This window comes from Nylanderia fulva, unplaced genomic scaffold, assembly GCF_048542155.1.
Source record: "Nylanderia fulva isolate GAGA-0341 unplaced genomic scaffold, ASM4854215v1 Scaffold551, whole genome shotgun sequence".
NCBI lineage: Eukaryota > Metazoa > Arthropoda > Insecta > Hymenoptera > Formicidae > Nylanderia > Nylanderia fulva.
This window is the reverse complement of record NW_028190645.1, coordinates 1-14,161: the sequence shown is the minus strand read 5'-3', so window position 1 is coordinate 14,161 and position 14,161 is coordinate 1. Positions and strand designations below refer to the sequence as shown.

At 34.3% G+C, this 14,161-nt stretch overlaps 1 pseudogene; it reads left to right on the top strand.

Annotated features, from left to right (window-relative positions):
* Positions 1-10,927, top strand: part of LOC114942555 (glucose dehydrogenase [FAD, quinone]-like) — a 45,727-nt pseudogene extending 34,800 nt beyond the window's left edge.
* Positions 10,928-14,161: the final 3,234 nt, after the last annotated feature.

Genomic DNA, 14,161 nt, shown 5'->3' with positions numbered 1-14,161 from the left:
GTATCCTTTGCTTAGCAAGGGGTACCAAAGCGCCTACTTTCAGAGGCACCTCGGATAGGGACGGGGCAGTTGTTTTTAACTGCACGAACAGGGAAACTGAGGAGTGGCTTAGAAGCCTAACCTCAGAAATCAAGATCAATGGGATCGAACTGCGTGCACTGCGAGTCGATGAGCTCCCTAAGAGACATCGAATCGTAGTGCATGTTGAGGATCCCACAATACCTGTCAAGGAAGCGTTGGAGCTACTTGACAGGCAGAACGTAGGCATCCAGTCACCGGACTGGGTGATCGCGAAGGGTAGCGAAAGCAGGGACGCCACGAGCACCCACTTCGCTGCCCTTGTTGGGGATGGGGCTTTGAGGGCGCTAAGAGCTCTCAATTTTAAACCCTACTGTGGACTTGGGCAGGCAACGATCAGGTTGCCTGCTGGAGAAAGCAGTAAGGAAGGCGCAAAGGAGAAATCACCGGACCCGTCAGCATAAATATGGCGGACCGGATTCACTTTACGCAGATCAACTTGCATCACAGCAAAAGCGCCTCGGTTGTACTAGCCAGGTGCGCAGCTGTGATGCACACAAATAAATATATATTTTTAATACAGGAACCATGGATCATCAAGGGACACATAAGAGGACTTGGCAGCTGTGGAAAACTATTCTGGGCCGGAAACACGGACCGACCGAGAGCGTGCATTATAGCGAAAGGAATAGACGCCTGTCTACTGCCACAATTTAGCGATGGTGACTTTGTTGCCATCAGACTGAAGATAAAGACGACCGGTGGAATAGCCAGGGATCTAATTATAGGGTCAGTGTACATGCCCTACGATTTGGAAAACCTGCCCCCACACGAAAACATGATGAAACTCACGACTTATGCAAGGCAGAAAGGGCTAGAAATACTCCTGGGATGCGATGCCAACTCGCACCACCTGGTGTGGGGGAGCACCGACATAAATCCCAGGGGTGAGAGCCTATTCAACTTTGTGGTAGATATGGAGCTACACATCCTGAATAGAGGAACAGAACCTACCTTCCTGGACTCTAGAAGACAGGAAGTGATAGATATAACCATATGCTCAGGCGGAATACTGGACCTGTTGAGGGGATGGAGGGTCTTTGATGAGCCCTCAGGATCAGACCACAGGCAGGTCCGTTTCACCATGGAGCAAGTACAGAGCCAAGGGTTATGGAAGAGAAATCCTAGGAAAACAAATTGGAGAGGGTACGAGGAAGACCTTAGGAGTCGACTCAAGGAAACACCCACTAGATTCCACACCAAAGAAGATTTGGAAACAGCGGCAGACTACTTGAATGATGCCATTAAATACTCATACGAGATGAACTGCCCATTAGAGTCAAAGAACCCTTCAGCCAAAGCACCATGGTGGAATAAAGAGCTAGCTAAGCTAAGGGCTGAGGGGAGAAGACTCTTTAATAGGGCTAGAAATGTAAATACACCGAGATCCTGGGAGGAGTACAGGAAATCTCAGAGAATTTACAAAAAGGCCATAGTAAAAGCTAAAAGGAAAGGATGGAGAAGTTTTTGCTCAAGTATAGAGAGTGCTCCTGAAGCATCTAGACTGAGTAGAATACTTTGCAAGGAAAACCAAACACAATGGGGCTGCCTTAAGCGTCCCAATAGAGGGTACACAGAAACTGCGGAGGAGACCCTACGGCACCTTATGGAAATTCATTTCCCAGGCTTTAGGGAGGACTCAGCAGACAACAACAACAGGCAGAGACCCATGACCGTGCACAAATCAAGGGCATGGGGACTGGCAGCTAAGGTGGTCTATCCACAAGCAGTGGAATGGGCGGTCGGTTCCTTCGAGCCTCTAAAGGCTCCAGGACCTGATGGAATATACCCGATCCTGCTGCAGAAAGGGCTGAGCATCTTGCTAGGCCCAATGACAAAAATCTACAGGGCAAGTATTGCCCTTAGACATGTCCCCCAGAAGTGGAGAGAAACCAAGGTGGTTTTCATACCTAAACCTGGCAAGAACGGTCACGTCAGGGCAAAGGACTATAGACCAATTAGCCTTATGTCCTTTGTATTGAAGACCTTAGAGAGACTGGTGGACAGATTTCTCAAGTCCAACTCTCTAATACAACAACCTCTAGCCGACTCTCAGTATGCCTACAGGGAAGGCAGGTCTACCGAAACCGCCCTACATTACCTGATAGGCAAAGTTGAGAGTCAGCTGGAGGCAAAGGGCTATGCGATCGGAATCTTCCTGGACATCGAGGGCGCTTTCGATAGCACTTCACACGAGGTGGTAGGGGAGGCACTGATCAAACATGGAGTTCAAGAACCACTGGTGGACTGGATAGGAAATATGCTAGTGGACAGACGCTTGACGGTGGAGTGCCAAGACATCTCCATCAGAAGAAAACCAACGAGAGGCTGCCCACAGGGGGGAGTTTTATCTCCTCTGTTGTAGTGTCTAGTGATAGACGACCTGCTAAAGGAGCTACAGAGGAAAGGTTTCTTGACCTTTGGCTATGGTGATGACGTGGCCATAGTGGTTAGAGGACCATTTCTCAACACACTAAGGGACCAAGCAAAGGATACCTTAAGGATTGTGCAAAACTGGTGTGAGAACAGATGTCTAACGGTTAATCCGAGCAAGACAAATATTATGGTCTTCACCAGAAAATATAAACCTGAACCCATAGAGACGTTAAAACTCTGGGGAGAGGAAATACCGTTTACAGACTCGGTGAAATACTTGGGACTGTTTCTAGATCCTAAGCTTAGCTGGGGAAAACATCTCATAGAGCAAAGGAAAAAGTTCTATGCATCCATGTGGATGTGCAGAAGGGCAATGAGCAAGTCGTGGGGCATCAGCGCTGGTGCAGCTTTGTGGCTGTACAGGGCGGTCCTGCTACCGCGGCTGCTATACGCGTCAGTCCTCTGGTGGACGAGAATAAATAAAGGGGAGGTAGAGAAACTACTTAGAAGCCTGCAAGGTAACTACCTACGGGCTGCAGTAGGGGCCATGAGAACCACACCCACAGAGGCGCTTGAAATAGCACTCAGTGTTACGCCAATAGGCTTGGCCGTGATAAAATCAGCCAATACCACGGCATACCGTCTGAAATGTCAGAGTGAATGGAGAAACACACAACTGGGACACACCAGGCTTGGTCTTCTCCAAAAGTACCCTACTGAGGGAATACAAGACAGAACTACAAGAAAGTATCAACTGGTAAAACACTTTAAGATATGGATACCTGATAGAAATGAGTGGCTGAAACCGGGCGGAATCATGAACACAAAGGTGGACATGTGGTTCACGGACGGATCAGGTATAAACAACTGCTTTGGAGCAAGAGTATATGGACCTGGGGAAAACCATAAAGAGAGTATTCCAATGGGAGGCGACTGCACGGTCTTTATGGCAGAGATGCTCGCCATCCTCAGATGTGCCGAACTGAACCTAACCAAAGGAACAAATTGCAGGAAAATATATATCTGCACAGACAGTAGGGCGGCCCTTCTGGCGTTGGCGGGTGCGACCACCGAGTCTTGTTTGGTATGGGACTGCATGCTGGCGCTGGAGGAGCTGTGTGGAACAAATAAAGTAACGTTAGTCTGGGTGCCCGGGCATCAGGGCATACCGGGTAACGAAACAGCAGACTCACTGGCTAGAGAAGGGGCTAGCAAAGCACCAGATAGTCGGGAGATGGGAGTGCCCTTTACGATGGGTAAGAACTTCATCAGGGAAAGTATAGACAAACAACATAAGGCCAGGTGGGATAATCTGAAATCCTGCCGACAGGCCAAATTCCTGATGAAAGACATAAATGGTAACAGAACCAAGGAACTGCTCACATTGAATAGGCAGAAATTGAGGATGGGGATAGGACTGCTGACAGGACATTCACCAATACTCAAAGCCCACCTATTCAATATCAGACTCGCAGACAAGAAGGAGTGTCGACTATGCGGGGAGGAAAAAGAGGACAGCATACATATTCTGTGCCAATGTCCGGCTCTGGCTAGAAAGAGATTCAGGATCTGGGGACAAAGTTTTCTTAAATCCCAAGAATTAGACAAAACAAGGGTGGTGGAACTCATAAGCCTAGTGGAGAACTCTGGGCTGAGTACACATCACTCAGTTTAAAGACAAAAGTGAGGAGACACAATGGATCTCGCTGGATCTAGGTGCCGTCGGGGCCAAGTTATGGAACCACTCACTACCAATCTACTACTACTACTACTACTACTACCAAAAAGTTTGATTGTTTCATATTTAAATTAATTAAGCATTATACATCATATTTATATAAAATATAAGAAACATTTTTATATAACTGATATATGTATATATATATATATATATATACATATATATATAATATACTCATATTAATATAATATTAACTAACCTTATTTAATTCGATTGACGGAATTGAAAAATAACTAACGTAATATAATAGCTTATTATATTGCATATAATAATCGTGTAACATAGTAGTTATAAAATTGTGTGAATGCATATTACTAATTATATTAAATAAAAAATCAGAAACATTTTCTAAAATAATTCCTATGAATAATACATATTTGTAATAATACTAAATATATATGTATAATATAATTTTTATAATTTATATGTGTGTAATTTCAGAACTTCTGCGACCCTGGATAATATTGTATTTTCTAAGTCTTAAAATAAAAATTCTTATATTAGAATGCTGTAGTTACAATAATTAAAAAAAAATAATTAATGAAAGGCTCGTATAAATTAAACAAAATTAAACAATCATATATAGTAGGGCCCCAAAAACAAAAATAAGATTAAAATTTTTTTTATTTAAAATTTTTAAACATTAAATTAAATTGTTCAGAAAAGAATAAAATTTAAACGTTTTGCTGCCACATCTTTATCATACATAAAAATTTAAAATTAAATATAAAATTAATGTTAAAAAAAAATTAGTTTAAAAATTTTAAAAATTAAAAATTTAACGTTTCTTTTCCCGTTTGCCAAAATACAAAAGGGTTGCGAATGCCAAAGTTTTGCGAATTTGAAGATTTCGTTTTAAAAAATCCCCCTTTTTTCCCCCTATTTTTGGGGTTTGCGAACTGAAACCAAAAATCAACATTTGGGGTTCAAATTCGCACACACACTTTAAATATCGGGGAAAAAAAACTTTTAAAACGTAAACATGCCAAATACGCAAACTTGGCCTCAGACCAAACGCCTTGCATTCTATTGGCACGCGAAAAACGTTTTTTAATTTTTTTTTTTAAAATTTTAAATAAATTTTATTTTTAACATCTAATTTATTTTAATTTTAATTTTAGTATTTTTAAAAAACGTATGCATCGAACGTTAAAAATTTTTTATCGTTCTTAACGGGGGTTATTTAATATTTAAATTTAATAAAAAAAAATTTTTTCATCTTTTTATTTGCTCGTTTGTTGGGCCCACTATAAGATTTTTTAATTTTTTTTAAAAAAAAAATAATTTGAAAATGTAAGGGTAAAATTAAAAAAAATTGTCAAAAAATTTTTTTAAAATTTCAAAATCAACACAAAAATTTGTATTAAAAAAATAAAAAAAAACATCTAATCTTCTTTCGTTCTTTTATACTTTAAAATTTTTCTACAAACAAAATTTAAATTTTAAAACTATTTTCCCTTTAAATAAATATATATATTTTTTTTTCAACATTTATTAAAAAAAAATTTTATCCCTAAAATTTTAAAATTTTTTTAAAAGACAAAAAATTTTTAAAAAGAATTAAAAACTGCTTGTACCCAATTTTTTTCTCAAAATTTTCAAAACAAAGAAAACTTTAATATACAGGGCGTTTTTTCAAAACAATTTTAATTTAATTTCTAAAAATTTTTTTCTTTAATATCAATTTATCTTAACAAAAAAAAGCTTAAAAAAATAAAAGTTTGGGCAAAAAAGCAAGAAAACTTAAGAGATAAATGAACATTAAGAAAAGGAAAGTTTTAATGGGGGGGGGGGCATCCGTAAACAATCAAATAAAAAGAAATAATTTTATTTTGGATTTTTTTCCTCTTAACCAAAATTAGATTAAAAATTATAGAAGATTTAAAAAAAAAAAAAACAAAAGCACTCGTAATTTTTTTTTTTTTTTGCAATTTTTTTTTATTATCGTTAAATTTTATATAATTTGAAAACCCCGTTTTTTGGGTAAAGGAAAAAGATGAGGGGTTTTCTACGATTTTTTTTAAATTTTTTTTAAGTAGTTTTTTTATGCGAAAAAAAATTTTTTAAAATTTTTTTTTAATTTTTTTTGGATTAAAATAATCGTGAAGTTCCCAATTTCGAAAAAAACATAAAAATTTTTGTTTTTTTAATAAAAAATTTTTGATAAGCAAAAAAAACAAAACAAAAAAAATTATTTTTCAGAAAAGATTTTTATTGAAAAATTTGGGGGGAATATCCCAAAACAATACATCGGTTTTAAAAAATTTTCACAAAAATGTGCGTTTGGGGCCCCGGGGGGGAAAAAAAAGGGCGCGCCCCCAAAATTGGATGAGGTTCGGGGTCAACTTATTTGGGTTTTTAAAAAAATTCACCCTTTTTTATTAAAAATTTTATTCAAATAAAAACCCCTTGATTTTTTTTTATTTTAAAAACCCCTTTACCTTGTGAAAATTTGGGTTTAAGGATTTTTAAAAAATAATTCGGTACGTTCGCGACGCGAAGGGGGGTTTTTTATATCGCACGCGGCTGCGGGTTTTTTAAAACCCACGCGAGAGCGTCTTTAAGGGGCTTATTCACCAACGGCGATTCGGGGCGTCCTCTTTTTCCCTTTTTTTAAAATTTGCTTTTTTAATTTCCCTTTTTCGGGAAGGGGGCCTGGCAACAGGCCCCCCGGTCAAGGCCCAATGCAACGAAACAAATTTAAATCCTTCTCTTTCTTGCGCGTTGGCAATTTCGGTTGCGTATATCCGCATCGTTGGGGTTTTTTCCGGTCTGTTTGTCGTCAAGCGATGTAACCCCAGAATATTTTTAATTTTTCTTTGAGGGGTATAAAGGGCCCCAAATTTTCCTGAAAAAGAAAAAAAAATTTTTAAAATTTGTAATTTTTATTAATAAAAAAAATAAAAAAAATTTAAGATTAAAAAATTAAAAAAATTTTTAATTTTTTAAATTAATTTTAAAAGATTTAAAATTTAAAATTTTTTTATTTTTCTTTAAGGGGGAAGTTTTTTCACCACCCAAAAATTCACGGAAAAAGAAACAAAACTATTTGGGAAGGGTTCGTTTTTCGAAAACATATCACAAGAAACAAAAAAAAATAAAAAAAAATCCGATGGAAAAGAAAATTTTAAACTGTAAAAAAAAAAAAATAAGTTAATTATTCTTTGGAAAAGACGTTTTTTATTAATTTTAAAAATTTTTTAAAATATATTTTTAAAACTTTAAAATTATAATTTCCCTTAAAAATTTTATTTTAAAAAAAACAAAATAAAATTTTTTTTTATTGAATTTTTTTTTTGTTTTTTTTTTTTAAAAAAAAAATTTCCCCGGTTTTAAAAATTCCTAAAAAATTTTAAAGTGCAAAAAATTAAATTTTTTAAAAATTTTTTAATAACGTCTGAAAATTTCTTTAAAACATTTTTTTTAAAATAAAAAAATTTTTAAAATTTTTATATGAAACTTTTATCAATTTATATCATTTTTATAAATTTAAAAGGTTTTAAAATTTTACGTTTATTTTTTTTAATTTTTTTTTTGGTTTTGGGGTTTAAAAAGCTCAATATCCTATGAGTAGAAAAAAAAAAAAAAAGGAATTTTAAAGAAAAATTTTCCTTTTTTTTACTTTTTAAACTTTCCCCTTTTTTATTACGGCAAGTAAATTACTTTCGGGTTTTTTCGGGGGCAGGTATTGCTTCCCCGAATGGGAAGAATCAAAATTATTGGCACTTTTTTTTCCCAAAACAATTTTTTCCCCTAATGCAAAATCTTACGGGGAAAAATTTTTTGGGGTGTTAAAATTTTTGTCACCCCATTTTGCCAATGAAAAAATTGTAAAAAACAAAAACCTCTTAAAAAATTTAATAAAAAAAAATTTTGCAGAAATTAATTTCATAAATAAATTTTTACCCGAAATTTAAATCGAAAAAAGTAAACCCAAAAAAAAAAATTTTTTAAATTTCGGAAAATTTTTAAAAAATCCTGAAAAAACGCTTTTTATCAGTTTCCCCTTTTTTTATATAAATTAAGGCCTTAATTTTAAGTTAAATTTTATTAAAAATTGGGGAAAAAGAATCGGAAACTTAAAAGGGGAGAAAATTTTTTTTTTAAATTTTTGAAAAAAATTTAATTTACACAATTTTTTTTTTTATTTTTCAAAAAATTTTTTTTGTTGTCGTTTTACTATCAAAATATTTTTCTATGAAAACAGTTTTTTGCTAATCTGTTATCCAAAAAAATTTTTGTTTTTTTCCATTTTTTTTTTTTTTTTTTTTAAAAACCCTGTTTTTTCCCTTTTTAAATTCCTGTTTTAGTTTCTAAAAAAAAAACTGTTTATTTATAAATTTTTAAGAATTTGCTTTTTTTTCCCTTAAATTTGGGGGAGTAAAAAAAATACAATTTTAATAGAGAAAATAAAAGTTTTTTTTTTACTTTTTGCGACTTCTTAAAAATTTGTTTGAAACGACCTCTTTTTTTCTTGTCCACTACTTTTGGGATCGTTTGCATTTTTTTAAAAATTATTTCATAAAATACGGTTTCAAAAAAAAAGCGAAACCAAAAAAAATCTCGAAAAAAAGATTTTTAAAAAAAAATTTTTTAAAAAAAAAAAAATTTTTATGGTTCGGGGGGGGCTAAGAGGGAAAAAATGTTTTGATCTTGGTAATCTTGGGGAAGGCCAGGAAGGCATCTTCAATTTCTTAAAAAAAAAACCCCCTTTTTTTTTTTGCTACTTTTTCTTATCTGGGAAAACCCTTTCCCAAAAACCTCTAATAAATACTTTTGAGTTTTTTAAAAACACCTGGAAATTGTTGCATTTGGGAAATTGACAATATATGTTACACACAAAATGGATCTAAATAAAAAAATTTAAAATCCGAAACCGATCAACCCCGTTTTAAACTGGGGGCTCCCCTAAACTAATTCCCGGGGTACTTTTGAACAAGATGGGGGAAAGTCTTTTTTGTTTTTATATCTTCCCCTTTGATCTTTCCGAAAACAGTGGGGCCAAAAAATTTTTTTTTTCCCAAACAATTAACAATTTTTAAACGGCGGGACGCAAATAATGTCCAAATTTGAAAACCCGTAGAAGGTGTTGGAATCCTGAACTTTTTGGCAAAGGGGGGAAAATTTAATCTGAATCAAGAACCCACGGGACCCCGAAAAACGGGGATGTTTACATTTGTGGTAAGGGTGCTGGCCCCCCCGGTTTTCCACGGTCCGCAAATTAAATGAATTTTTTCCCCCGGCAAAGGTGCTGCAAACAAGCTGGCCCCAAACAAACCCTTTTTCTGGTTTCCCGTGACTGTTTATTTCCACACAAACACGACATCAATTGGAATTAAACCCCAACCCCCCCACAATTTTTCCCCGGGGAGGGAAACAATGGGGCAAGGGCCCCGGGGGAAAAATGATGGGGGTAGTAGTGTGCAAAATTTTTTATTTAAAACCCGGGGGGGGCCGAGGATTACGAAACTGGGTTTGGAGGGGGGCGAAGGTTGGGTCTCAAAGATGTCCGGGAAGTATTTTAAAAAAACTGGAACGATCAAATATCCCAAACTGCGGTGGATTACTTAAAGGGAAAATAGGGCCCCCTTCCCCCCCATCTCCTACCCCTTTTTTAAAAACCCCCTTACAGCCCCATTCCGAGGCCGGCCAAGAGGGGTCCCAAAAAAAAACTAAAACCCCCAAAAAAGGGCATAAAGGTTCCCCGTTTTACAGACCACGATTAAAAAAACACTCGCATGGGGAAAACCAAAAATACCGTATCCCTAAACTCGTAAAAATTTTTACGTAGGGCCGGGGAAAAGGGAGGAAAAATTTTTGATCGATGCCCCCAAAAAACGAACGACGGGGGGATTTTACAAAAATTTTGGCCGGCTTTCCCCCTGTTTGGAGAAAGGTGATACTGTCCCGCGGGCGAAATTTGGGGTTCCCCCCCCAATTACTGTTTCTGTCCTTTTTTTGGGCCACCCAAAAACCCCCTCGCCGAAATCGATATAGACGTTGTCCAGATGTTCCGGGGGTCGGGGGGGAATCTGATGGGTCAAAGTCACCTTCGGCGGACTAACGTTTGGGTTGGGGAACGAACCAGTTAGTTTAAAAAAAACAAGAGATGATCAATCCCGCAATCCCTATATAGCGGGTTTTTCCCAACCAGGGAAACGGGTCCCCTTTTTTCGAAATTTCCGGGGGGGTGCGAGGCTCTGGGCTTCATAAATACTAAGAGTCCAGAAAAACTCAGCGGGTTTTCCGGGTATAGAGTTTTGTTCATCGGTATGAAATTTTTAAAAGGGGGAATTTTTTTTTTTACCGATTGTGATAGATTTGAACGACGAAAAGCGCAAATATGGAATAAATATTTAAAAATTATGGCTGGAGCATCCTGCCGATCCTGTTAAAACCCCAAAGAGTCGTGGGGGGATAAGATTGCTGGGTAACAAAATGTCAATGTTAAGCCTGAATCGAGGCGAATTTTTTCGACGATTCAGAAGACTTTAAAAAACATGATCGCTGGCATCAAAACCGCGATAAAGGTTTAGTCAAACAAGGGAGATGCAGGCTTTGGGTTTCGCAGTTGTGCAATGACACTTTCCCCGGATGTAAAAACTAATCTATGACAGAAAATGCTTTTTGGGGAAATGTTTTGTCAGAATAATCTCTAGTCCCATGTATCATCACTCCGGTACTTGCAAAATAGGTCCAAAAAAGGGATCCGACCGCCGTTGTCGATTCTAATTAAAGGTATGTGGAAGAAACAGTGTAGCTTTTAAACAAAAGATAGGGGTAAATTTGTAATCTACAAATTATATAAAATTTAGGGGTTTTTAAATTACTTATTTTAGCAACTTTTTGAAACAGGTAAATGGGTTTTCAAGGACTCAAATAGCAGACGCACCCATTATCCCTTTTTTAAGAAAGGCATATAAACTCCCTTTTTATATGTTTCCCAAAAAAATTTATCAATTTGGTCAATAAAAATTTGGGGTTTTCTTAAAAAGCCCATTATCGTGATGCATAGAAATTTATACCATTTCCCCCCAAAAAATTTTTTTATTTTTAATTTTAAAATTAAAAAATAAAAATAATAATTACTAAACTTTAACTGACAAAGGAAAATAAAAAAAAAAATTTCTTAGAAAAAATAAAAATATTTGGCGAAACCCTTTAAATATTCAGTAAATATTTATTTTAATAAAAGTAATATTTTAAAAAACAATTATGTAACAGATAGTTAATTAAAAAATGAAGGGGCCCCGGTCGGGGAAAAAAAATTTTTTCCCAAATTTTTTTTAAATAAAAAAAATTTTTAAAAACGTCAACCACAGGTTGGGCGCAAAAGCTCTTTTCTTTTTTTTAAAAAATTTAAAATTTTTATGAAAAAAAAAATAAGAAATTTTAAAAAAAAAGTGAAAATTAAGGCCAATTATGAGCGAATATTCAGTTTTCAGTCAACTCCCTTTTTTTTACATTTTAAAAATTTTAAAACTACGTCTTATTTAAAAAAAAACGAAAATTAAAAATTTTCTAAAAAGTTTGACCGCACGGGTTTCTTCAAAATTTTAAAAAAATTAAAAATTCTTAAAATTCACAAAATTTAAAAAAATTTAAATTATAGTTTTAGAATCAAGATTTTTTTTGACAATTAACCGTTTTTAAATCCGTCCGCCCAACAATTTTCCCCCCCGATTGATCCCTATTTTGTTCAGATCTCGGATTTTTCATCGTTAATATGCGAAAATTAAAAACCCTTTTCCCGTGGGCCTGGTTTAAAAAAAAATTACCGATCAATACCCCCAAATTTTTAAAAATATGCCCCCAAAAATTTTGGGTTTTTGCCCCCCCATCACGTTCTTCTTGAAAATTTTGTTATTTTTTAAATTTTTTTTTAAGGAGAAAATAAAAAAACCAAAAAAAAAGACAGTCTTTAAACTCTTTTTGGGAAGCGTGCTTTTGTTTAAATTTTTAAATCTATTTTTCTCGTTAATGTCCTTTTTTCCCCTTTTTTTATTTCTTTTTCGTTATTTTCCAAAAAATAAAAAAAAAAACCGCTAAATAACCATATTTTTTTTAAAATTTTTGTCCTTTTTTTCCCTTGTATGACATTCAGAAATGAGTTTTTTTTCCCTTTTTTTCCCGTTTTCCTTTGTTAAACCATTGCCCCAAATTTAAAAAATTGATGTTTTTTTTTTAGGTGTTCAAAAAATTTTGAAGTTTTTTGATTCCAACCAATATTTTTTTTTAGGGTTCTTTTTTTCGCGTTCCCCAAACCCCCCTTTTTTTTGGGCCCCACATAAGTCATTAAAATTTTCAACTGATTTTTAAACCCCACATTTAAATTTAGGGATGTTTATTTTTAATTTTTTTTGCCTTTAATAATTTACCCCCTTTTTTGAGACATTTACCCTCCCCTAAAAATTTTTTTTTTTTTACCGAGGAAAAATATTTTTGAACCCCTATATAGGGAATAAAAAGAATTTTTTTTTTGACCGATATTTTTTATACTTTTTTTTTCTTTCTATTTTTGGCCCCTTCTCTCAAATAATCCCCCCTTTTAAAATTGATGTTTTTTCTTCCATATTTTTTTTTTAAAAAATTCAATAAAAGGGGGAAACCCATTTTTTCTGAGTATTTTTAAAATTAACTCCAAATTTTTATTAAAAAATAGGGGTTATAGCAAAAGACATCTTTTTCCAAGTTTATTTTTTTTCCTTTTTTTGGGATAATGGGGGGTTTTTTAAAAAAATGAAAAGCCCTTTTCCCGAAAGGTTTTTTTTTTATCCCATCATAATTTTTGATTAATAATTTTAATAAAAACTAAAAAAATTCAAGCAAAGGTCAAAAAAAGGGAAAAAAGTTTTAAAAAAGTCAAATTTTCACTATTTTTAAAAAAAATCCGTCAAAAGAATAGAGAACGATTTAAAAAGGTTTTTGTTGAAGAGATGGTTTAAAGGAAAATTTATTTAAAAAAAAAACGAAAATTAAAAATTTACGTTGTATGTTTCTCTCCTTCCCCCCAAAAGGGATGGATTACCAAAAAATAAAAAGGGGAAAAACCCCGTTAGAATCTATTTTCATGGGTTAAAAAAAGCTCAAATAAAACCGCTTTTTTTGTTTTTTTAAAAACCCCTTTTCGAATCCCCCCCCAAAAGCAAAAAGTCAAAATTAATAATATTTTTGATTTGTACAGCATATTGTCTGGTAAAAAGTTTTATGGGAAGAAAGGGTTTTTCCCTTTTGGGTTGGTGTTTTTTTTTAACGAACTTTCCCTCGGGTTTTTGCATTACGGTTAAAAAGATAGAGGGGAAAATAAATTTTGGGAAAAATCTAAAAAAACCAAAAAAAAAATTTTTTGGGGGGGGGAAAAAAATTTTTTTGATTCTACCTTTTTTTACATTTTATGCAAATTTTATAAACGGGGCTTTGGGCCCCCTTTTGGGGGGCACCGTTATCCCAATTTTGCAGACCTGGTTATCAAAATTTGGGGATAATTTTTTCAAACTTAATTTTTTGGGAAATTTTTTTTTTTTTTTAGTGGTGACATAATGTGGCCACCCCAGCAAAGACCCCAAGTGAAAAAATTTTTAAAAATATAGAAAGATTAAATTACGGTTTTTAAAAAAAGGGGGGTTTAAACCCTGCTTGAATTTCTTAGTTTTATCACTTAAAATTATTAAAAACAAAAAATTTTTAGATGGATAAAAAAAAACCCTTCTCAGGAAGGTTTTTTTCATTTTATTAAACCACCCTTAGCCCCCAAAATTTGGAAAAAAATTTTTTAACCCCTTTTAGACAGATTTTTTGCCCCCCTCCATTTTTTTTTAAATTTTAAAAATTTGGGGGTTTAAAATTAATATCTCAAAGAAAAGGTTTTTCCCCTTGATCTATTTTTTAAAAAAATTTAAAATTTTGGGGTAAAAACCCCACCCATTTTAAAGGGGGAAATTTTAGGGACGGGCCCAAACCAAGAAA